Consider the following 25816-nt stretch of genomic DNA (forward strand, 5'->3'; position numbering starts at 1 on the left):
AAAATAGCCAAACTGGCTTGCAAAATGGCTGTACTGACATTTTTTTCATTCTTGCCTGAATTATATGAGAATTTATGTTCTGCAACCTTATATGCATTTGGCCTTGTAAGATTTTTGAAGTCACTCAAAATCAAGCCTTTTTAGTCACATAAAAACACATGTAATGCTAACTTGGTTTATTTTTCAATTCCCCAATGCTATTTGATGCTGAGCATATGTCCCCATGCTTATTTACCATCTGCACATTCCTGAGTCACTCTCACGTACAGATCTTTTGTCCATTTCCTAATAGATATATTTTTTGTTTTCAAGATTTAAGAGTTGTCTGTGTAGTTTGGGTGCATATACTTTGCTAAATTTTTGTCTTGCAAATCATTTCTCAGAAATTATAGCTTATATTTTAATTTTCATATAGTTTGAAGAGCACAATCTTTTTTATCTTCCTACAGTCTTTTTTTCAGTGGTTCATGCTGTTGGTGTGATATCTGAAAATTCATCTACAAAGCAGAAGAAGGCAGTCTCTTATGTTTCTTCTAGACATTTTATAGTATTACTCTTTATATTTAAGTACTTGATTGATTTTGAATTAACTTTCATGGAAGTTCTGTGGTCTGTATCTACATAATTTTGTATCTGAACATCCAATGATTTCAGCACCATTTGTTGAAAGGACTGGTTTTTCTGTTGTATTCCTTTGTTCCTTCGTCAAAGATCACCCATGCACGTGTGAATAGGTCCATTTCTAGGTGAATTATTCAGTTCTTTGATCAATGTGTCTCTTGACAATGTCCACACTGTGTTAATTACTTCAATTTTACAGAAAATCTTAAAGCCAGAGAGTGTGGGTCCTGGGCTTTGTCCTCCCTCAGTGCTGTGGCTCTTCTGGGTCTCTGACCTTCCTCGTCAATTTTAGAATTAATTTGTCAATATCAACAAATATTGGGATCTTGATTTGGCTTGTGTTAAATTTATAGACAAAGAAGTAACAACAATATTAAAACTTCTAATCCATGAACTTTTTTTAGCCTCTACATTTTGATATTTCTAATCAGTTTGTGGCTTTCTGTATTTAAATCCTGCTCATATTTTATTTGATTTGTACCTAAGTAGTTTATATTTTTGATTCTTCTGTAAAGAATTAAAAAATTTCTTTGAGAGGTAAAGATAAAAAGACCCCCAACTGTAGAAAACTGCCTAGGCTGCCTTTTACCTGGGCAATTGTCACACCTCTGGAAGAAGAACACAGAGCTGGTTGGTATTCTGGGCCCGTTGATGTCAAATGTATGCTAACTACACCAGTATGCCAGCATCATGGACTGTTCTATTTTTTGTGTTTGTTTGTTTTAAAGCTATGTGGAGAAAGCAAGGGCAATGGGCCAAGGCACACTACCCTGGCCTCTAGATACACGATGCTGTGCATAAGGGGTGAGAGGAAGTGGGGAAACTGCAGATTGCCCAGGAAGCATGTGGGGACATATTAGAGTGGAGCCTACTGAGGGCATGCTTGACAGGTTAGGTGTTCTGAGGAGTTCCATGGAGTTCTGGGGAGTTCCATGGGCCAGGTCACTGTACTCTTAGGTAGGTGACAGCCCAGAGATGGGGTGGATTACAGAGGCTAAAGCAGAGGGCATGTCTGGATCAGGCCAAAGCATCTGCCCTCATGGGAGACCTTGGCTGGGCTGAGTAGCATTGCTCACTGCCTGCTACTGCATTGGGCTGGGGGCATTTTTGGCTGGACTAGGCTACAGTGCCCACTTGTGAGTGTCAGGGCAGGGGTAACACTGAGGTGCACGTGTTGGGACTGGACCTCCTCAGTTGCTTGTGCCTGTACAGTGGACAAGGGGGACATGACAGCCAACTTATCTAGGCCAGTAGAGTGGAGCACTTTGTCAGAGAGTGGAAAGCAGAAAAGGCTGGAAAACTCTCCAAGTTTTGCTGCAAGTGTGTGGGTCTGTGAATGCACTAAGATGGACATGTTCAGTCAATAGACCTTGGATTTTCTCAATCCTGGTGCAGCGAAGTTGACAACATCTCTGAACTATCAAACTACTCAAATAACACCTTTAGAACATTCTTCCATACATCAGGGTCTTTAAGACATAATCATAATCCTCCAACCCCACCTGGTGATGTAGTCTGACAGTAAGGAGTGACCCCCCACCCCTTCCCCTCTGCAGACACAAGAGAAAATAGAAAAAAAAAAAAAGAAAGAAAAAAGAAAAAACTCAAGCACTTGTCTCATCCACTTTCCTGCGTACCTCCATACCTTGGTCCTCCCCATGCTAACATGAGGCCCATATGGGTATACCTCCCTCTCAGCTATGTAAGTAATATTATAAGTAATATAAAAAGTTAGAAAAAAGAGAGACAGGGACAGCATTCCATATACTAGTTCATTGTTTTGATTGAGTAGTTGGCTGGAGTTACACTAGACTAAAGCTGGGAGCTGGGATGCCATCCTGATGTCCCACATGGGTAGCAGCAGGAACTCAAATACTTAAGCCATCCCCAGTGCCTCTCAATGTCTGCATTAGCAGAAGGGTAGAGTCAGGAGCTGGAGCTGGAATTGAACCTGGGAAATGAGGCATTTGACATTGCAATTTATTTACTTATTTGAAAGATTGAGAATGATGATATCTTTTAGCAACTGTTCACTCCCCTAATTGTTGTGAGGAATTTCACACAAAAAGGTAATGACAACCTTGGTTCTTTTCATTTGATTTTAGCCAAAAGGCTGAGAAGTGATTACCTTGGTTCTTTACATGAAGATAACTTCAGTGTGCAAAGTAAGATTTTTTTAATTTTTAAAATTAAAATTTTAAATAAAAAATTTTATTGGAAAGTCAGATATACAGAGAGGAGGAGAGACAGAGAGGAAGATCTTCCATCCCCTGATTCACTCCCCAAGTGGCTGCAATGGCCAGAGCTGAACTGATCCAAAGCCAGGAGTGTCTTCCTGGTATCCCACTAGGGCACAGGATCCCAAGGCTTTGGGCCGTCCTAGGCTGCTTTCCCAGGCCACAAGCAGGGAGCTGGATGGCAAGTGGGGCTGCCAGGATTAGAATTGGCACCCATACGGGATTCCAGTAAATTCAAGGCGAGGATTTAGCCATTAGTCTACCATGCAGGCCCAAAAGCAAGATTTATCATTATGGAAGATGGAAACATCTTGCGGCAGCAGGAGAGGGATTTTCAAAGAGAAAAACCAAAGAGGATGGTGGAAGTGGAGTCTTTTAAGCACAATTTGAGTAAGCAGAAGAATAGCCAATAACCAACAAGAAGGCAGGGAGGAAGCCCAGAAGTCTACAGCTGTAATGCTATCTAACTTCCTCTGAATGAAACAAAGAGCCACCTAGAGGATGTGGGTGGTACTGTCTTTCCATGTTCATGATAAGCTAAAATCTCCGTAGGCTAGAAAAGCACTTTTGTTAAAAGTCAGAAGCACGCTTCTTGCACATTTTTAAAAGAGATTCTGCCTTTTCTCATTCCAACAGAGAGGTGACTCTGACTAGCTATTACTCCCATGTAACTGTCATCAAGTTGTTACCGCTGATTTTGTTGAGTAGTTAAATGGACTAGTCAGTACCTGAGTCAGGTTGCTGTTGGGATCAGAAAAGGGAGGGGGGATTACAAGTGTACAAGACACTTGGTTCTCGCCCAGAAGCTTCATTTAGCAAGATCAAAGTGTGATCCTGCTCTGAGTGTCTAGTTTCGGCAAGAGAACAGCAACGCCTCAGTGCAGAAGCCCAGTGGCTAAAGTCCTCACCTTGCATGTGCCAGGATAACATATGGGTGTCATTTCATATCTTGGCTTCTCCACTTTCCTTCCAGTTGCCTGGTGTGTCCTGGAAAAACAGTCGAGAATGGCCCAAAGCTTTGGGACCCTGCACCTGCACGGGAGACCTGGAAGCTCTTGTCTCCTGGTTTCAGATCAGTTCAGCTTTGGCCATTTGTAGCTAATTGAGGAGTGAACCAATGGATCAAAGAATTTTTCCCTCTGTCTTTCCTTCTGTCTGTAAATCTGGCTTTCCAATAAAAATAAATACATCTTTTAAAAAAAGAGAGAGAGAGAATAGTAATGCATGGATGGTTTTGGGAAAAGGTATCCTGCTCTTCAGAGTCCTCGGTTGAAACACAGAGTAGCCAGGAAGCAAGGACATCTCTTAAAAGCAGAGCCAAGTGCCTGCCTCCCAAAGAGCTGTCTTTGGCCAGATCAAAGCGCCAGTACCCATTCCTTTGGGTGTCCAGGTTTATCATAAGAAAACAAGCAGACAGTGTTTAGTTTCCAGTTTATCATGAGACTGGAAGGAAGTCACCAATCATATCCTCGTGCTGCTGTCCTGAGCATGCCTGACAGGGTTAGAATTCAAGCCCTTTGAGTTTTGGGTCCCTGTCCTTTAACTGGGAATGGTCTGCCTTCAGACCAGGGCTTTCCATGGGCATGAATTTTGATCTCCTGTGTCTTCTCCCTACTCACTCCTTTGAGAAAATCTGGCAAAGGACAATATTGACCACCAACGTTCTTCCCTTTCAAAGAAGCAAATTATTCTTTCAGCCCAGTGATTGTAAACTGGATGGACTGGCTGTATTGCTCCTTCAACTCAATGAAGTCTTTTTGATAAACGTGCAGATAAGGGCATCTTGGGCTAGGGTGACAGAGTCTTGGTTTCAGGACTTGTTCCTCAATCTATTGCAAATAGAGAGAGAGAGACAGAGAGAGAGATCTTCCATTCACTTGTTCCTTCCTTAAATGACCGCAGCAGTCATGGATATGCCATACTGGATAGTGATTGGTTTTAAATGTCAAGTATATCAATGTCTACGTTATTCAAAATGGAAGAGGACCCTGATAAGTAAATGACACAAAACATAGTTTATGATATATTGATTTTGGTATGCCCTTAAGGCAATAAAATTATAACAGGTGATTGAATAAATAATTCTTACAATTTTGGAAAAGATATAAGCTGAAAATAAATACCAGAAAATTGTCAGCTTATACATCATAGTTCATATCATTATAACTAATACATGTGTGTTCATAGAAAACAGAATTGTAGCAAATAAATGGGGAAGAATGCAGATTCAAGTCTGAACGTCTGAGTAAATAAACAAAAATAAATAAATCTTAAAAAAAAGTTAGGATGCCTGCAATATAGACAGAATGCTGTGTTGCTGTTATGACTGTCAGTCCACGCTTGGTTGGGGCAATGTTTGACCTACGCAGTGTAAGGGGGTTAAGCACTGAGTGCCTATGCAAATTGTGTGTAAATCTTGCTAGGTACAGCTTGCCTACTAAACCATTTAAATAGAATTGCTACTGAATCAATGTTTCAGAGACCTGAGTCTTTGTGTTCTGAAAGATATTCAAAATTAAATCCTTGTATCAAATTGTCAGGCAGAAATATGAAAATAAGCAGCAGTCCCAATATTGACTTTCCTTCTGATTCATAGGCCATGCCTTTTTAGACCAAGGCAGGAAAAACAACAACAACAACAAAAAACTTGCATTGTGTTGGAAAGCTCTTTGTCTTTTGCTCTCTGGGCTGTCTGTGACCTCCATAGACAGATGATGAAGTGAACAGATGGATGCTCTAAGAACGTTCTGCGGCACTTAATACTTTGCAAGCAAGAAGAAAATCTTAATGAGAACAGTAGGCACTGCTTTGTTTTGGAAGTCTGTCTGGAGGTGTTTTGTTCAGGATCAGCTCCCTATCCTGCCTATGCCTAATTCAATGGCACATAGTAATTATTTATTATTTTTTTAAATGTGGGAGTCTAATGCAAAAGTATTTTTGGTATCTATTAAAAATAGCACTGTCAATTATTCTTTTATAATTCTGGTATACTCTTGGTGGAGTAACTATTCCACAGGACAATGTGCAAAGTAAAAGCAGAACCAATTTCTGCATAACAGAATTGATTGTACATGTCTCTCTTTTCTGTGTATTTTCTACAGTTAGAATTCTATTCTCTTGCCTATAAGATCTAGAAACTTAGCACACTTTCGAGCTGCTTGGTTTGAAAGTGTCTCAAACACTGTAGGACAGGCTCCTAAAGGAAGTTGATTGAAATCTAGCTTGGTTATAAGCTCCTGTTCCTTGGTTAGCAGAAAACAGATGGAGGAAAAGAGTTCCAACATAATAGCAATTTAAAGCGCCAACCCATGTAGTAAAAAATAGATTTTTAAAACCTATATTCCCATGGTTACAGGCAAGTTTCCCCATTCATCCTATATACACACTGAGAAATTCAGTAACAGTCTGATCAAGCTCTGAGAAATGGTTACTGTGTTGCCTCTCCAAGAATGAGTTTGAGTGAAAGACATTACGTGATGTGCTTGCAGTAACCATGCCTGGATAGCTTCCTTTCCCGTGTCTGAACAAGCAAAGGAAATCTGATTAAGTAAATGGCAGGATTCTGATGCCTACCCTGTCTTGTTCCCACTGAAGACTGCTGGATAGGATTGCCAGCCACAGCTTCCCCTTCCCCCCTCTAACACACACACACACACACACACACTTTGCTTGGCAGTAGCTTAAATTTACAATTAATATTCCTGTTCAGGAAATACAAATGATAACTGATATTCTGTGTGTGACATAGAAATTCTTGGAAGGGAGATGCTGACCCTCTATCCTTACTTTGTAAGCCTTTCTTCTTTCAGGCTTAGCATATACGTTATAGCAACATGGGCTCCAGTGGGCCAGAGTGGTGAGCTGAAAATAAGATTTTTCTTATCCGGCCAACTGACAGATTACTAGAGTTATATAGGCTCACACCTACTTGTTGTATGGTGTCCCAATGTGATGCTACAGCATGACCTTATTTTAAAAAAGATGAATTTATTTTCATTGGAAAGGCAGAAGTACAGAGAGAAGGAGAAACAGAAAGATCTTGGGTCTGCTGGTTCACTCCCCGAGTGGCCACAACAGTTGCAACTCAGCTGATCTGAAGCCAAGAAACAGGAGTTTCTTCCTGGTCTTTCATGTGCGTGCAAGGTCCCAATGTCTTGAGCCATCCTCTACAGCCTTCTCAGGCAGCAAACAGGGAGCTGGAAGGGAAGTAGAGCAGTTGGGGCACAAACTGGGCACTATACGGGATCCTGGAATTTGCAATGCGAGAATTTAGCTACTAGGCCATTACACTGGGCCCAGCACAACCTTATTTTTATGATTTTTAGTTTGTTACTTCTTGTAGTTCTACTACATGTGGGGATGTAGTTAGAGCAATCACTCTTTGAACAATTGTGATTTTATCAGAAAATTTATTTGAATGAATTTAGACATGAATTAATACAATATCATAAAAGGTACTTTAAATGTAACTGGATTGTTTCTTTTGTTTTCTGTAGATGAATTCATTGATACGGGATGGAAATGAGATACTTCAAAAAATAACCTCTGCATATAAGGATACCATTTGCGATACTCTACTGTTCTGCCCATCATGATTCTTTTTCCTTGACTCAAAAGGCTTAATAATCCTTTTTTGAAAATGCTCTTTTTCCCAACAGTTCTTTTTCTTTATATGAGGGTCTGGTTTATTTTAAATGATCCTCTCATTCAGAAAAATAATTGATTACACTTGAGTCCAGTTTCCTTGGTATTGATATTAAATACTTCACAAATGCAATATAAAACTGCCTTTTCATTGCCTTATAGCATGTACTTTTTATAGATAATTACACTGATTTTCATCTCTAGTGATATTTTAGTTGTCAATGATTATTTTTTTCTGGATATCATTTTCTTTCCATTGTGATCATTTTTCCCAGAATAACAGGCAGTTTGTCAAGGAATTACAGAACCTATATCTATTGTGTTGAAGTGTTGTAAAGTGAAGCCATTATTATTTGATCCTCAAAATGGCAATGAAGCACAGAATTTTTATTATGCTCAAAGTCCTCAAAGAAATTGCCCACAGCCACTCTGACTGACCTAGGTTTCATGGCCACATATGGCTAAAAAAGTCCTTCTGTGTGCCTTGGACATATTTATTTTTTTACATGTTTTGATATGAAATTATAAGAATGTGAAATGTGCACAAAAAGTGGAAACAAGAAAACAGCAATAGAAGACTCTTACTATACTTTGTAATTTTCTAAGTGCAAAGATATCTTCTAGAAACTAAAAAGATTAATAATCTATTGTTTAAATTTGCAGGTGACTATAAGCAAAGCAAGTTGCATATGAATCTATGTTGCATTATTTTATTTTATGTTGTTACATTTTATTTTTTATTTTTGATGATGTTTACCTAGCTAACCAGGATGGGAAGTGCCTAGAAGACAAAGATAGTGGGGGACCTCCATGCCCCATTAACATCAACAGACAGATCCATGAGATAGAGGTTCAGCTAAGAACCCACACTTCTCGCACAGACAATAGAACAAATGGATTTAATATATATACAGAACCTTCCATCATACATACATTGAATGTATATTTTTTCAGCTGTACATGGATAGGTCACAAAACAGGCCTCACAATCTTTATAAAAATCGACAACATTCCATGCATCTTCTCAGACAACCACAGAGTGAATCTAGAGATCGATACATCAAAAAAAGTCCAGGAAATTTGTAAACTTTTTAAAAAATGAACAAGATGTAGTTGAACGAACAATAGGTCAGAGAAGAAATATAAAAATTCCTTGAAGCAAAAAGGCAGTTTTAAAAGTTAAATTTATCATACTTGATGCCTATGTTAGGAAACAAAAAAGATACCAGGTGAATGAGTTAAGTATACACCTAGAGGAACTAAAAAGTAACAGCAAAATAATTCCAAGAACAACAGTAAAAATAAAATAATAGATGTAAACCAAACAGAAAACAAGAGAATAATAAAAGATATTTGTGCAAAGACTTTCTAGAAAAATCATCAAAAACGAAGATAGTCAAGAGCAAAATAAACAAATGGGACTACATTAAGCTAAGAAGCTTCTGCACAACAAAGAAAATATTCAACAAAATGAAAAAGCAACCAACAGAGTGGGAGAAAATCTTTGCATACTATACAACAAATAGGGGGCTAATATCCAGAGTATACCAAAAAACTCCAGACTAACTATAGCAACAAAACAAATTAACCAGTCAAGAAGTGGGTGAAGAAAATGAGCAGACACTTTTCAAAGAAAAAAGTCCAAATGGATAACAGACATATGAAAAATGATCAAGCTGCCTAGTAATAAGGGAAATTCAAATAAAAACAGCACTGAGGCTTCACCTAACTCCAGTGAGAATCGGCAACATACAGACAGCACCTGCTGGAGAGGATGTGGAGAAAAAGAAACCCTACTCCACTGATGATGGGATTGCTGACTGGTGCAGCCATTATGGAAGTTGGTATGGAGGCAACTGAAAATTCATCTACCATATGACCCAGCAATCTGACTACTGGGAATATATCCACAGGATCTGATACATGAGTCAGCAATATGCACCCCTGTATGCATTCCACAACAAACAACAATTGCAAAAATATGGAAACAACGTACATGCTCATTGAAAGAGCACTGGATAAAGAAGCTGTGGTAAATCTACTCTATGGAATACTACTCAGCTAACAAAAAGAATGAAATTTTATGGTTTGCATTCAAATTGGCCCAACATTAAACTTAGTGAAATGAGCCAGTGCCCAAAGGACGGATATCATATGTTCACTCTAACGTAAGACAACTTCCCGAAATACACACACACACAAAAAGAGAACAAACACACACACACACACATAACCCCACAAGCATAGGATGTAATGGAGACCAGACAGGAATCAAGGAAGATAAACAGAATGCATCTTTACTAAAGACTGAAGGTAGACTCCCAATGAAACTTCCATGTATACCTCGACAACAAAAATTACAATCCCTACTACTGACATGTCAACAGTGTCATGACCTGCATAAATAGCAAAAAGTTGGAACCATTTCTCTTTCGTCTCTAATTTTGTGATTGTGTCCTGGTGATGCTCAACAGTAACATGGCTAAGGGGTTGTTTTGCTTATCTTCTTAGGAATGGCTCTTTGTTGTTTCCATTTGCAGTTTTGGTGTCAAATCTAATTATTTTTTTCAATAAGTACTTGTGATTCATTAATTGATTGTCCATAAGAGATTTTTCAATTGGTTATAAGCACCCGAGATTGTCAATGTCCCTTTCAGCACTGTTTTTGCTACATCTTATGGGTAATGATGTTCCAGTTTTTATTGTAATTTCTTCAGCACCACATGGGTCATGCAGTAGCATCAATTTCTACAATTAGCTTTTTGATTTTCTTTTTCATCACTCTAGTGATGCATTGATGTTTTGTGACGTGTTCTTTAACTTCATGTTGATGAAAACGTACTGTTTTTCTCCCTATTGTGCACTGTGTTTTCTGGCTTTGATTTAGGCGGACGTACAATGGAAGTGTAGCAGAGACTGACATGTCCAGATGTTGCGACATACTGCACTATGTCTCTCTGCATCCAGACCAAAGATGGACTCCCAGTGAAAGAGTTGACAGTAGGATGCCGGACTCTCTGACATGGTCCATGCCTACAAAGTCACTTCAATAGCTGAGTGATTGACTTATGACCGTTCATGAAGGACCACCCATTGTAATTCCAGAGGGAAAATCAATAAATCAATGGGAGGGAGAGAGGAAACTTGGGGTGAGAAATGGGAAATCCTAGAGCCTCTGGAACTGTATCATAAAACAATAATAAAAAGTAATTTTAAAAAGAGCATGAGTTTCTGTAATTATTAAAATGTGCTACTGATTTAACACAATAGTTAATACTGAAATAAGATTGCATAATAATTCAATAAATACAAAGAATGTCCTTTGATTTGTGTCTTTAATATCTGGTTGGCCTTCATTTTTGCTATAGATGGTAAAAAAAAAAAAGAATAGGCCAAAAAATAATGACTGAGGGCCAAAATTGGATGTGAATTAAATGTGTTTTTTATTTAACATCTGTTTATGTAATCTATAGGTCTCAGCTGAAACTGTCTAATTGTTCTTCAGCAGGCTAGACCCAATGAGCCTATAAGGACTTCCCCATAGTTTGAGTGTCTTTATCTCAGTATTTACACTATATGAATTTTAATGGTTATGATCCTTGAGATGCTGTAAAATTAAAAATTTATAGCCTTATCATTATGATTTGTTCATTTACATATGAGGCATAATTTGTTACTTGATGTTAAATCTATGAATATATATAATTGACACAGCAAATTTGAACAACTAACCCATGAATGTTATAAAGTTATTATTAGGCTTAACAACAAATTTTGGGGAATTGTTACAAAAGCTTTAGAAATAAATATGTTTTGATTCTGTTGACATGTACTTCCAATCAATAAGAATAAATAATTAACTTATTTCATTGGAAAAATTCCTCCACCTCAGACCAGCTCACAGCTGCATTATTCCTTTTGATCAAAATGATATAAATAAGCCATAGGCAAGATACTCTATTGGCTTTAGGCTGTTTGATCATTTGCCCATAGGCCTATCCCATCTTTGTTCTTCTACACTGAGAATTCTGAGTGCTTGTGATGAAAATGAAAGAACCTAAATATGTTCAACTCTATTTTAACCCATGATTCAAAATACGTGTTTTTCTTTCCCTCTCAAGGTGAAGGTTTTATTTATTTTTCTTTATTGAAAGGGACTGTCTCTTTGGTAAACTAGAGTCCTTACATTTGCCACTTCTGGAAGACTGGCAGGTCATAGCAAGACTGACCCTGGGGATTCAAAGACAGGTCAATGTACACATGCCAAAGCCCCATACGGCTGATGCCTTTGAGGACATCACATGCTCTCATGTATGAATTAAACTTAGGTAGCTTGTCATGTCCTACCTGGAAATACATGTGCATGCTTCAAATAAATCTAATGTTTTATCTATTTTGAGAGACTTCATCTACAACTTTGCTTTTCCATTTCTTTTGGCTTATATTCCCTGGAGCTCAAACATTGGTTCTTACCTAGAAGTCATCTTGCTATAAATCTTAGAAGAAAGTATGCATATATGTGGAGGAGCAGAGGGATTTTCCTTAGAGAGGAAGAATTAAATGTCACTTTACTGTCATGTGACCACTAACATCAGGCTTTCTACTCTCACTTCCTAGTAGTGAAACACACATAAAAGGCCATAAACCCTTGAAAAGTGTATTTATTGAAACCTTCACTAGAAGATTTGCATGTAAATGAATGCTATTTCTCTTTTTCGCCTTTTGATGCTCATGGAATATGAAAAAATAAGTCATTGGTCAATGGATATTATTGATTTGCTCCATTCCATTTCTCCACTGCAAACTTCAAAAAGAGGCACTGTGGATAAGACAGAATATAAGGACTTAAGCCAAGTCACCTTTCCTCATTACTGTCCTCAAACGACAGCAGAGGAGGAAGGTGGAAGAACCAGAAGGAACTACCTAAAAGACAAATCTAATTATTTAGGTTTTCATGGAGGGGGTTAGGCTAAATGCTCTTAGGGAGTAGCTGTGGAGCAAAGTTTACAAATCTGGGGGGGGGGGGAATAATCAATACTGACAGACTGCTGCTAATTTCCTAGACCACTTGAATTTGGACAGGCTGCCTAAATTACCTGGGTGTCACCTGATTGGCCAATATTAAGGTAAGGTTTTTGTTCCAGCAGGTGCAAAACCTGTTGTTTACTTAGCAGTGTCGGCAGCAGCTGCTGCCTGTGCTGTTTCAAAGCAATTAAAGAGTGTGCTGTTTATTAGGAGGTTGCCAGGTGCTGGCTGCCCTGTATTTTGTGACAGGCAGGGCAAAATTTCATAGAAACACCTGCCTGCCTCCATGACAGACCTCTACTAACTGGCTATTATGTACATAGCATTTAATCTTTTGTGGGTTTAGCTGACAGAGCAGAAAGCATAAGCTGAAACATCCTCTTAGGGATGAAGAAACATAATGGGTAAGCACTTTCTTGTTTGCCACTACTGACAGGCATACTTGGGATATTAATTAGGATTTTATTTCTCTCCATTTCAAAATTTTTAAAATGGGATAAATGAAGAGTCTTCAAAAAGTTCATGGAAAATACATGGTAGGAAAACTCATAATGTATTTCTGCTTTTGTGTGTGTGTCCTAATAAACGTCTTTTAATGCAAACAATTTGACTTACCCTTGTAAAATAAATGAAAAGAATCAAATCACCACAGCTTTGAGATTTAATGATGCTTTTCAACTTAGATAAACCAATCTTAGTATTGTGCTCAAAAGTATGCTGAAGGCACGAACTTATTATTATTATAGATTATTATAGTTTAATATTGCCTAGCTTAAACATGCTTAGAACATGTTTATAATAACCCTATCAGGCATCACAAAATGACATTATATTACATATGGTAGCCCTGGAATAGATTAAAACTAAAAATTTTCTATGCTGTTTCTACTAAATGTGTATCACTTTTGCACCAACAGAAGACAGTAATTCTAAACATGTTGAAGAGCATCTAAACTTGGTGTCTTTGCTGTTTTGAACACATATGTGGCTAGCCCAGGATCCCTAGTTCTCTTGGCACAGGCAGTAGGAAATTATCTGGTGAAGAAAGAAAAATGCAATGATTTTCCAAACGTTAGATCACAATTTTTTCTCTTTGTAAAGTATTCCAGGATGAATTGAGGAGACTCCCTTTTGAAACATGTTCAGCAAGCCTTAGCTGTTTGTCAGGAGAAATTTCTTCCATAAATTTACACTTGTGGAAACTGAGTATATTTACTAATGAAGTCTAATGATAATATCTTAAAGTTTTATCCCTGTTTCTCTAGCTTCCCATTGAAAACATGGCTGGTTCTCTACCCACCCAACACAGAAGCCATACAGGGCTCACAGACTCAAGTATTAGGAGTTCGTCTCTGATCTCCTCTTTGCACTCCTTCACTTCACATTCCTCTATTAAAAACTGTCCCCAAGAAAGAAATTGTAAAGATTCAAAGCATTCATAGAAGAAATCTCTTATGTGTTCCTACATCGTTCGTATTTTTGGAGAAAATGTTCTATTTTTTTGACAAAAATGTTAAAACATCATATTGCAAATTTACAAACTGATAATTTTCCTTCTATTCTAATCAATGAAGATGACATCTGAGTTTATATTAGAATACTTAATAGTATTATAGGTTGTGGTGAGAAAAATAATATCATAGCCAAATTAATGACATTAATGATTGAGGACATGTGTATAGGTGTGAAAGAATAGCTAATACATACATTTGTAGCTAATAAATACATATTTACCTCATCATAAAAAAACTACCAACCAAGTTAGTTCAAATAACTTTGATTTAGAGAAGAAAGAAAACATTAAACTTTTGCCAATAATGAGTGATTTTACGTTTGGCTATCAAAGAACTTTATATTGAAATGGGATTTTGATCTGCTAGAAATACTGTTTGATTTTATTTATAATCCATACAAGAAAGTGTTTTTGTATCTAACAAAACAGCTCACATGATGTATCTATTGACACAAGAGGCTAATATATTCATTTTCAATTTAAATGAAAATTCCTCATTTCCTTTAACAAATATATTGTATAACCTAAAAACAGAGACATTCCCCCATAGGTGCCAGTTCAGCTTTTTCCAGGTCTTCCACATGGGGGTAAGCTGAAGGCTTTGGGCTGTCATTGACTGCTTTCCCAGGCCACAAGCAAGGAGCTGTAAGGAAAGTGGAACAGCTGTGATATAAACTGGTAACCAGATGTGATCCCAGTACATTGCAAGGTGAGGATTTAGCCACTGAGCCATGGCACTGGGCCCAACAGCTCAGGATTTTGAGAAGGCAGAATATTTTGCTCTTGAAACTTGATCATTTACATTAATACTCCTGACAATTACACTGCTGAAAAGTGTATCTTTTCTTTTAAAAATTTATCTTATTTTTTTCTTGGAAAGACAGATGTACAGAGAGAAGGAAAGATAGAAAGATCCATCTGTTGATTCACTTCCCAAATGGCCATAACAGCAAAGCTGACCTGACCTGATGCTAGGAGCCAGAATCCTCTACTCAAGATCTTGGGCCATTCTTTACTGCTTTCCCAGGCCACAATCAGGGAGCTGGATGGGAAGTGGAGCAGCGGAGACATGGAACCCCGTCGGATACAAGGCGAGGATTTAGCCACTAGGCCGCTGCACTGGGTTTGTAAGTACATCTTTATCTATCCAGCTAGATTGTAAGAGCAGGAAAGTAGCTTAGATGTCTTCTGTATTACCCATCTCAACTCACTTCCCAGTAACTAACAAAGTGAATAATACATGTCATTTACCAATAAGTGAAAAAAGAACACGCTCACATAATTCAATCAAGTAAAAATGCATTCCTGAATTTTTTATGAAGCAAGAAAATGGAAAAATAATGGACAATGAAAAGTTACATAAAACAATCACTATTGAGAACAGAGTTTGCATGAAGAATGGTGCTAAAGAAGAAAGGAATTACAGTCCCCAGATGTTATATTGGGCCTTAGCTGAGAAGGGTTCGTTTGTAAGCATAGGTAAAAAGACTCTTTAAAGCATTTTAAGGTAATTCAATTGCTGGGTTTAATCTATCAGTATAACGTTTGGAACATTTGTCACTGTCAGGTGAAATAATGGAGGTTAGGGAAAGAATGGGAAATAATTGTGGCCTTACCCTTATGTAGAATGTGGGAGTAAAAGTTTTATTAATTGAAAATTGTCACAGGATAAGTATAAATGATCACTATAGCAAATGCATAAAAGTGAAGTATGCGTCATCTGTTAGAGCACTGGAGTTGGAATTGGAAAGTGTTACAATGTATCATAAGAATAAAAATGACAGCTTAGCAATGAATTGAATAAAAAAGTTAAGGAAGTTAGAAGTATCAAGGATGTGCGTGGGGGGTGGCAGGTTAAAAAAAAAAGTATTAAGGATGACTTGTAGCTGCTCGGGTTGTGTAGCAGGTGAGTTGGGATATCATTCACCAGAAGCCAAACTTCAAAAAACATGATGATATTGGGACATGTAAGCATGATCATGTAAATAATGATTTTTAGATAGCACTAACACATCAAATATAGCATACTATGAAGAGAGATTTCTGTAAAGCTGTCAAGAGAAAAGAATTGATCTGGGGGTTTGAGACATTAAATTTTGAGTCACTTTTGGTGATAATGAAACGAGAAGGGATTTTGAGTCTGACACTGAATGACTCCATTAAAAGGCCAAATATGGTTATTCTGTAAAAGAGAAGAAAAATAAAGGCATAGCTAGAGGGATAAGAGAATGTTATAACCCAGAGGTCAAAGAACTGAAGGTTCAGTAGATGAGATGGAAGTAGGCATTACTACCTAACATTCAGATGTCAAATGAAAATGTAAAAACAGAATCTACTGGAAGGTGTATCATATAAGTCACTGCATCTTGAGCCATAGCCATTTTGGTGAAGATAAGAGATTAAATTGATAATTGAACAAGAGAACATATAGTTGGAAATATATTTGCCATACAAAGGGGGAAATATTTCAAAATAGTGGAAACTGTTGTGAAATTCAGGAAATATTTTTGTATCTTTCCTTATTTAACACAGGAAAGAAGTAACTGAGACATGAGGAAAAGAAAGTTTGAATATTTACACATGGGACGGGATGAATTCTCTAGTTTTCTTTTAGGATGACAGGAGTATACAGGAAGCAAATCTCGTAGAAAGGAATTAGATCTTAGGTGAAAACAGACCAATTTTCCCATAAGAACAAATGATTATACAATATTTTTGAATGTATCTGTTATGATTCATGGTTCACTACTAATGGCAAAGATGGGTTAATTGTGACTAAATTCTTACGGAAATATCTATCTTTGTTGTGTCTTGGTTCATTGCTACCATTGTCCTGGTACCCTCTAGGGATTATACACTGTTGACTCTCCAGTCATGAAGTTCAGGTTCAGGCAGAAAGAAAGAAGTGGAAAATGAAGGACAAACAGAAAAATAGACCAAAATCCATTCATACCCACTCATTAAAAAAAGTATAGAGAACCATCCCCAATGGGTGCTCCTTACGTTTCATTAACTCCAGAAGATTCTGGATTTCTGCTGATCTGGTTCATGATGTCTTCTTAGCCAATGATTGCTCTAGTTCCAGCTTAGCTTCTAACTGTGCTCTGAGCCTGCCTCTTGACATCATCTGTCAGTGTTGTACCTGAACCACAAGTCTGCCCAATCCATTAGTGCTTTATCCATCTGACGTTCCTTTCTTGCTCTACCATTCAAACTGCAGCTATTAATTGAACTCTTTAGGACTTTTAGTGTCGGTCTCTACTTTTCTCCAAACTTCTGTATTTCACCTTTTATATTATGCTATTGAGGTCTCTTCAGTGATGGCTCAACCAACTCTTATCATGGCCATTGTGGAAAACCTCAACCTCAGGTGAATGTGTCTGTACAATTTCTTCATGGCTACATCGACAGGCTTAGATCTACTGGGACGAGTCACATGGAGTGGAAGATTGGCTTCGTGAAAACTGAAGTATGCGTTGGCTTCAAGTCAGGTTAATGAATGCAAGAAGGCACATTTTTATTGTTAGCTCTCCTATTCTCACAGTGACTATCCCATCCCTTGTCTTGTAGAAATTCATCCTCCAAGGGTGACCATATGAGAATGGAGAGGACTTGTAAAACCAGATGCCTCTGTCCGAAACAAATGAGTACTGCTGATGGAAGAGTTGGTAGGTAACCTTCCAGGGATGAAAAGCAGATGCAGTACTAATGATAAGTGTGGAAAGTTGTATGTGTTTAAGTTCTAACTGTAGCATTCTAAAATGTCCTAAAATGAACAGTTAGAAACTACCATTTTCCTTCTGAATTTTATATAAGCACATGTGAAATGATTCTTGTAACTAAAGAAGCAAAAATATTCTTTAAAATTGTTATTTTAAAATTATAATTCCTATGAGAAATGCTGATTGTGGTTATCCTCAGGGCCAAGAGTTGGAAGTCATTTTATACAGTTGAACGGTTTTTAATTTCCACTGCTCTCAAACAGCCCTACTCAATCTGAATTAAGTTTACAAACACCAGGACTATAATTCTTCCAGTGAAGACTCACATTGCAGATATTCTAGTACAAGGTAAGACATTTGGACAGGAAAAGAAAAAAGAAGACTGAAAAAGAAAGATCTGGAGATGCTAACACACTTTACCATCTGTGTTACATCTATGTTGCAACTAAAGTTTTGTCTTTTCATATTTTTGGTTGTGATTTAGAAGTTTTGTCTTCTAATATTTTTATGATTTTGAGTGAAGAAATGCTTATAATTTTTACTGAGCCTGTCTTTACTTTCAACCACTTTCCGTAGTTTTTATACTGAAAGCGGTCTTTTTTAGGGGGGAACACATTCTAAACGGCTTGTTCTGGGTATACACACTTCTCAGAGACCTGTATTTGGTTTGCCCTTGTCATTCATGGACGCAGCTGGGGTGACGCCTAGACCAGTGGGAGGCTAATCATTGGTTCTTGACCCTGGCAAGCAGGCACGTGAGTTCCCTTTTGCCTGGGACAGTTGCAATTGACCTCCTATTCAAAAGTCAAGCATGCTTTTCTTCTCAAGAAGTAACCTATCTTACATGAGAAATCACGATGTCAGTGGGCTAAAAGAACATGAACTAAGTCAAATGATCCCTTGCTAGAAATTCGAAACAGAAGCTCGCAGGGTTTTTGCAGGCCGGTGGCAGGAACCTGAGATCCTAGATACTGTTTTCTATGGAGTAAGCTCACTTAGGTTGTTAGGGATCAGGACTGCAGGGAAGTTGATCCGGAGAAAGAAAAAGAGCATCAAATACTAAAAAGCATCAGGGTGAGAAAGAGAGAGAGGAAGGCATGGGACGAGCCTGTGTTCTTCTCACGGTGATTCTCTGTGCCAAACTGTCGATGTATTGTGTGTAGATTCCCAGGGTTTAGCAGATCATAATGTTCTTTTTTGTATAGGTTGATTGGATTTTTCACCTGCATTCGAGTAGAAGAGTCTCCATCCTAATGTCAGATATGTTCTCCACAATCTTTATACTTTTTAAAGACTTTTCTTAAATTCTGTGAAATTTGTTTTTTTTCATATATAAGGAAGGACTTCTCTTTTATTTTGAATAAATTTTGAAAATTATATGTCAAAATCATCTATTAAATGTTTATTTGTCATGATTCCTTTGCTACTTGTGAAGCTATTACTTGCATTAATATTTAAGATTCTCATTATTTTACCACAGTGAGCTTATTTTTTTTCAAAAATTGCGTAGGTTCTCTTACTTGACTCTTTAGCTATAACAATTTTAAAATAATTTTGTTGAGTTATAAGGAAGTCATAGAAAGATTCCTATTTTAACTACACCAAACCTATACATTAATTTAGAACAATTCACATTTTCTTCTAATGTAATAATGTGAATATTTTTCCTTTGACTTAAATTTTTAAAAACGCTCTGAGCGAGACTGCACATCTTGTTTTCATCAGCACTACTACATTTTTTTTTCTTGAAGATACTCTAAAGGATTTGATGTTTTCTATTGGTATTACATACATTTTTCCGCATTGCAGCCTTTACTTCACAATTGCTTGACTGTTAAAAAAATGAGATTTTTCCCTTTGTACTTTTGCACCTTATTGAGCTATTTTCTAAGTGTATGAGTTTTATAATTCATAAATACGTTTTAAAAAGATTTATTTTATTTTTATTGAAAAGTTAGATATACACAGAGGAGGAGAGGCAGAGAAGAAGATCCTCTGTCCGATGATTCACTACCCAAGAGGCTGCAACAGCCTGAACTGCTCTGATCTGAAGCCAAGAGCCCGAGCCTCCTCAGGATCTTTCATGCAGGTGCAAGGGGTCAAAGCTTTGGGCCATCCTTGACTGCTTTCCCAGGCCACAAGCAGGGTGCTGGATAGGAAGCTGGGCTGCCGGGATTAGAACCAGTGCTCATATGAGATCCCGGTGTGTGCAAGGAAATAGCTGTTAGGTTATCGCACCAGACCTGTAATTAATAAATATTAATTCTCTAGTTATATGATCACATAATCTGTAAACTGTGACAACTTATCACCTTTTTAATTTGTGCCTTGATTTCATTTTGTTGGTTAAAATTTATTGCCATGTTCAACAATAATAGTAGACTTGTATGGCCATTTCTCTCTTGTTTCTAATTTTGATTGCTATGGAACAACATCTCCCAATATGCATTCCATGAAAAAATCTGATCAGATGGCCTGGGAAAATGAAGTCTGACGCTCCTAAGGTTCAGGAAACACTCTTACTGTTCCTACTTGAAATTAGTAGCTTGCCTCCTCAGCTGCTCCAACAGCTGTAAGCTACACATACAATTTACTAGTCAACAATTCAGTATTGGAATTTGTGAAATTCAAAGCTTTGTACAAGGGTAGAAACACAAAAATGAGATGAAATTGTTGCTAAGACAACCCAGGAGAAGCTCACAGCGTTACTCTGAGACGACACAGTGTTACTCTGAGATGACACAGCCCATTGCTTCTGTAGAAATCCAACTGAGGAGTGAGATGTCAATTTCCACTTTATCCAGCACCCTCAGTTTCCATGCTTTCCATCCATCATCTCACATGATTTGTGCCAAAGGGCATGAACAAAGAATGCAAGCAGCACAGACTTTGCCCGGAGGCCAACGATTCAGGAACAAGATGTATGTTTATGGGCCATCCTTACTTTGTTCCTTCTGAAGGCCAGTGCTGCTGGCAGGGCAGCTGAGGCACCAGCGAGGAGTTAACAGAGTGAATTGATGAGCGGCTGCCTCTCCAGCATCACACAGCTCTAAGATGCAAGGTATTCTTTTCTTTCACTAGGAGTTCTAACACTCATTTTTTCAGAAATAATCAAAATAATAAAAATGTTTACTGATTACAGTATTAAATGGTTTCAAGGACACTGTTGATAAGGAAAGATTGCTTTTTGTACAATAGAAGATGTGACAGTCAGTCCATAGTTATTAAAAGGAGAAAGGGTTAGATGCTTCCAAAACCCCAGGAGAAGTTGCAGGGGTCTGTGATTGGGATGTTTTGCAAATAATCAACTGTTGATAGAAAGGACAAGAACAAACAGTTCTTTGAAAGAGATTCCAACTCTAGCATTATATGTTTCCTTGAAATGCTGAGTGCAAACTGCATTCCAATAATAATCATTGTGATTTTTTTTCTGGCGATTAATTAATGCTTTTCAAAATGACAAGAACTGTAATAACTATGTGACATAAGAAAACTATATCAAGGAATGGCAAAGCCATCATGACATTTCAGTTCCCTTGGCGCAGTTCAAAGACAATGAGGCAACTATCAAAATAAATAATTTCATCAGTGATTAAAAGAATAAATACTGTTTGGTTCATCCTACCAAGTGATAGCTATAATTTGTTCTACTAACATCGCTCTGGAGGACACTTGGAACTACAGTGATTCATTTACTTGTGTCACTTAATCTTACTTAAATGTTTAAAATGTAGCTTATAGAGATCCATGGAGGATAGAATGCTCAAAATAAGTGGAATAGAAATCAAAGAAAAAAAATGAGGCAAAGGGAAAATAACAGTTTAAAAGAAATGGATTTAGGAGATGCTGTTTTAAAGCCGAAAGTCATACCATGAAGTGATTTCTGGGGAACAATGCAAAGGAAGAGACACACTTAGGCGCATGGCTTAGAGGATCTCTATCCTTTATGAAAATTAGTTCCTAGGAGGACCAAATTATGTCTGATATTGAAATCCGATGAGCACAGATGTCCATAAAGAGGGCAATTTTTAAAGAAGCAAAATGCAAAATACTGTCATCGGGGTAAACACAGTGAACAGCTCCACAGGACACTTCCAGACTGGGATGGATTTAACTAATCCAAGTCCACATCCAAATAACGCTCTATTGCTTTCTATGAAGTCCATTTACCTTATAACAGAACTGCCAGTTCTTTTTTTCTTACATTATTATTATTATTGTTTTGATGATCTTTACCTAGTTGATTAAGGTGCAGAATCAAAGGCTACAGGAAAGTGGATATGACCACTATTTCCACATTCTCTCCTTTTTTTTTTTTTGGTTCCTGTATCAAGGGGAAGGGGGAAAGATAAAGGGAGAAGCCCTACTCAGCCTCTTAACTATCCCAGGGTCCCCGACCTGGGGCATGCTCTGAGGGCACTGTTCAAGTGGCTTTGATAGTTCAATTATTCTGAATTGCTGCTAATCTTGCAGGATTAAACCTCTGCAGTATCCACTGGCTGATTAGCAGCAACCTTAACATCTCCATTTGCTCAGAGTTTCACTACCAACATGTGGCTGAGCTAGTTGATCAATTTGTTCTGTCCTCCATCCTCTGTTCTGGTACCAGGTGCCCTATGTAGTCTGATGGACTGCCATATCCTTCATGTGCACCTGCATATGCTGTCCACTGCTCCTTCTGAGCCATTGAGGAGGCCCAGCTCTGACACATGCACTCCATGGTCAGACAATGGAACCTGCATTTCTCTTCATGGTTGGGGTTCTGAGTTCAGCAGTTCAGTTCAGGGGATTCCCCAAAGAAACTTCATCTAAGGTGATCCCAGACCTGATTCTTGTGTGTGCTTGCTAGTACAGAGTCCGGCACAGTCTATCGCCCCAATCAGCTTATGCATATTCTGGTGCTTGCAATTGCTGGGTCAGTTGTGTTTCCAGCCCTGTCTCAGCCTGATTCTGCCCAGCAAACGTTAGGCCCTCACACAAACCAGGGCGAACTGCATCCTAGTCAGAGCAATCCACAATAACCCCCCACCAGTCCTGTCCCCTGTCCTGGTTCCCATGCTTGCCTGTATATACAGCAGACTGCTTCAGTCTGTCCCACATCCCATTCAGCTTTCATACGTATCAATGGGCATCAAAGCCTAGTTCAACCCAACTATCCAGCCCACACACGTGCTGGTGGGTGCCATTTTGTCTAGCCATGCCTGCCACAGCCCTGGTTCTCATGCTCATCATTGGGAGCATGAGAACCCAAGAGGGAGGTACCCACTATTTCCCCAATGGGCCCACTCCTACTCCCAGATCATGCACTCTCCAGGTGGTTCTGCAGTTACACTTGACAGAATTAGCCTCCAGAGCCAGCATCTGCCAGGTGATGCTGCAGCAGAGCCCAACCAACCTGCACCCACTCAGACTTATGTTTGCACCAGTAGGAACAATTAACCCAGCTCGGCTTTTCTCTGATCCAGCTCACACGAAGCCAACAGGTGTTGTAGCCCTGTCCAGTCTGGTCTGCTCCCATCCCAACTCACACTCTTCAGTGGGAGTGGTCCCATGCAGCCCACCCCCCACACTGGCATTGTCCCCTCTTCCCCCTCGTTCTCATGTGTGTTAGTTGGATGCTGTGATCCAGTCTGGCATGGCCTGCCTCAATTCGGCATTTGCCAGTGGATGCTGTAGCCTGGCCTAGCCCAGCCCACCCCCAATTTCAACTCATGCTGGTGGGGGCTACAGTTTAGCCCAGTCAGGCTAGCACTCAATCCAAGCCCTAATGTGTGTTAGTATGTATTAAGACTGAATCCGGCCCAACACACACTCTATTCTGGTGCTCAGATTCACCAGTGGGTGGATATGAACTGGTTCAGTTGGGTCCACCCCCAACCTGCTCCAAAGGTATACCAGTAGGTACTGTTACCTGGCCTTGTCTGGACTGCTCTCTATTGTGGTTCTTGTGCTCACCTGCAGGGACTGTATCCTGACAGAGGAGTTTCCCAAGCTCCCTCATCGGAACCTCTCCAAATGCCAGATCCTGTGCACACTGGTGAGTCCATGGGCCAGCCCTACTTAGTCTACCTCCTGTCCTAGCAGGAACAGTGGCCCTTCCTGACTGGCCTTCAACCCATTCCTGTTCTTATTGTTGAATGTTTCAGCCCAGCTAAGCCTAGTCCACACCCAGACTCAGCTCATACTTGGCTCAGTAGGGGCAGAGACCTAGCCTAGCCCATCCTACATCTGCCCTGGTCCTTACAAGCACCAATTGGTGCCGGAGTTGAGCACAATCCATTGTAACCAACCCCAATCCACACTTGTGCCAAGGAGCACTGCAGCCATATCCAGACCAGAACACAATTCCTACCCCGGCCCCTGCACTCATCAGTGGGAACCACAACCCAGCCAGGGTGTCCCCTTAGCTCTTCAACCACGTCTGTTTCCAGCCATAGATCCTGTACAAACCAGTGGTTGCTCTGATCCAGCTTGGCATAATCCCTCACCTTCATGAGTTTCGCCTTTGGATGCTGTATCCTGGCCTGACTTGGCATGCCCCCAGTCCCAACTCTCGTTGGAAGGTGCTGGGATCTGGCCCTGCTCAGTCTGCTACCATCCCTGGCTCATGCAAATCAGTAGGTTTAGTAACCTAGCCCAGCATGGCCTGTGCTCCAGCCTGTTTTCTGCTCTTGCCTGTGATCTATGGTTTTCTCGGCCTTGCCCAGTCCACCCCTTTCCAAAAACAACCAACGCTTTAGCCAATAGTTGGAGCTACTTTGCTCAGCTTGCCTGATCCCCAGGCCTGGACCATGTGATAACCAGTGGGGGTTATGACCCACTAGGGGAGTTTCCCACATTTCCCCAATTGGCTCATTCCCTAGACCTAGTGCCCAAAAGCCCAGGACTCGCTCACCGTGTGGCAGCAGTGGCTGTGGCTAGGGGCCCTAGTGTTGAGTCCAACCTGGCTTACGTATTTCCAGCAGCCTCTGCTAGAGGCTCCCACCCTCCAGGCCCCGAGTTCAAACCCCTCTAGGTCTCTGCCCACCCTAGCTCCCAAGAGATCCCTTCATAGTGTACCTACAAAGAAGGGAGAAACCTCTGGGGCCCAGGCAAACCCAGGACTTCCTTACCGCATGGCACCTCTGGCCATGGCCAGGGTCCATGCATTGAGTCCAACTTGGCTCAGGCATTCCCAGCAGCTGCTAGGCTGCTGGAGGCTCCCAGGATTGCCAGTTCCTCTGTCTCGTTCTTATGACATGGTTTCCATTTATTAAATTTATCTCTATCTTGTGATCACCTGATACATTATAAATATTATTATTTTTAAGATTTATTTATTAATTTATCTTCCATCTGCTGTTTCACTCCCCAGGTGATCTCAATGACCAGAGTTGGGCCAGATTAAAACCAGGAATCAGGAGCGTCTTTGGGGTCTCCCACATGGGTAATAGGTCCCAAACAGTTGGCTGCTGCTTGTACCATGCCATTAACATCCAGCTCCCTGCTTGTAGCCTGAGAAAGCAGTGGAGGATGGCCCAAAGCCTTGAAACCCTGCACCCATATGGGGGACTTGCAAGAAGTTCCTGGGTACTTGGAGAATGGATCAGCGTAGGGAGGATCTTTCTCTCTGTCTCTCTTCCTCTCTGTATATCTGACTTTCCAATAAAAATAAATAAATCTTTAAAAAAAAAAAAAGGAGCTGGACTGGAAGTGAAGCAGTTGAAGCATCCTGGTATTGTAGGTGGTGGCTGTATCTTGCTAGGCCACAACTCTAGCCTTTAGTGGTTTTGTTGTTGTTGTTTTGTTTTGTTGTATTTATTTTCATTCTCTTTGAAAGGCAGAGAGATAAAAATATTCCATCTGTTGGAAATCCTTTGCAACACTATCACAATCTAATTACCTTCCAAGGTTTCCCCTTCCTCCCAAAGCCAGCCCACTGGAGGTTAAGACTTCAACTTATCAATGTGGAGAGGATACAAATATTCAGTCCATAGCATGGACTGAAGCAAATAGACATTTAGTAGAAGACCTTATGCTCCTCTGTTTGGATTAAGGCTGGGCTATGTGTAGTG

Source organism: Ochotona curzoniae, unplaced genomic scaffold (assembly GCF_017591425.1).
Source record: "Ochotona curzoniae isolate NIBS_2020 unplaced genomic scaffold, NIBS_Ocur_1.0 contig_43, whole genome shotgun sequence".
Classification (NCBI taxonomy): Eukaryota; Metazoa; Chordata; class Mammalia; order Lagomorpha; family Ochotonidae; genus Ochotona; species Ochotona curzoniae.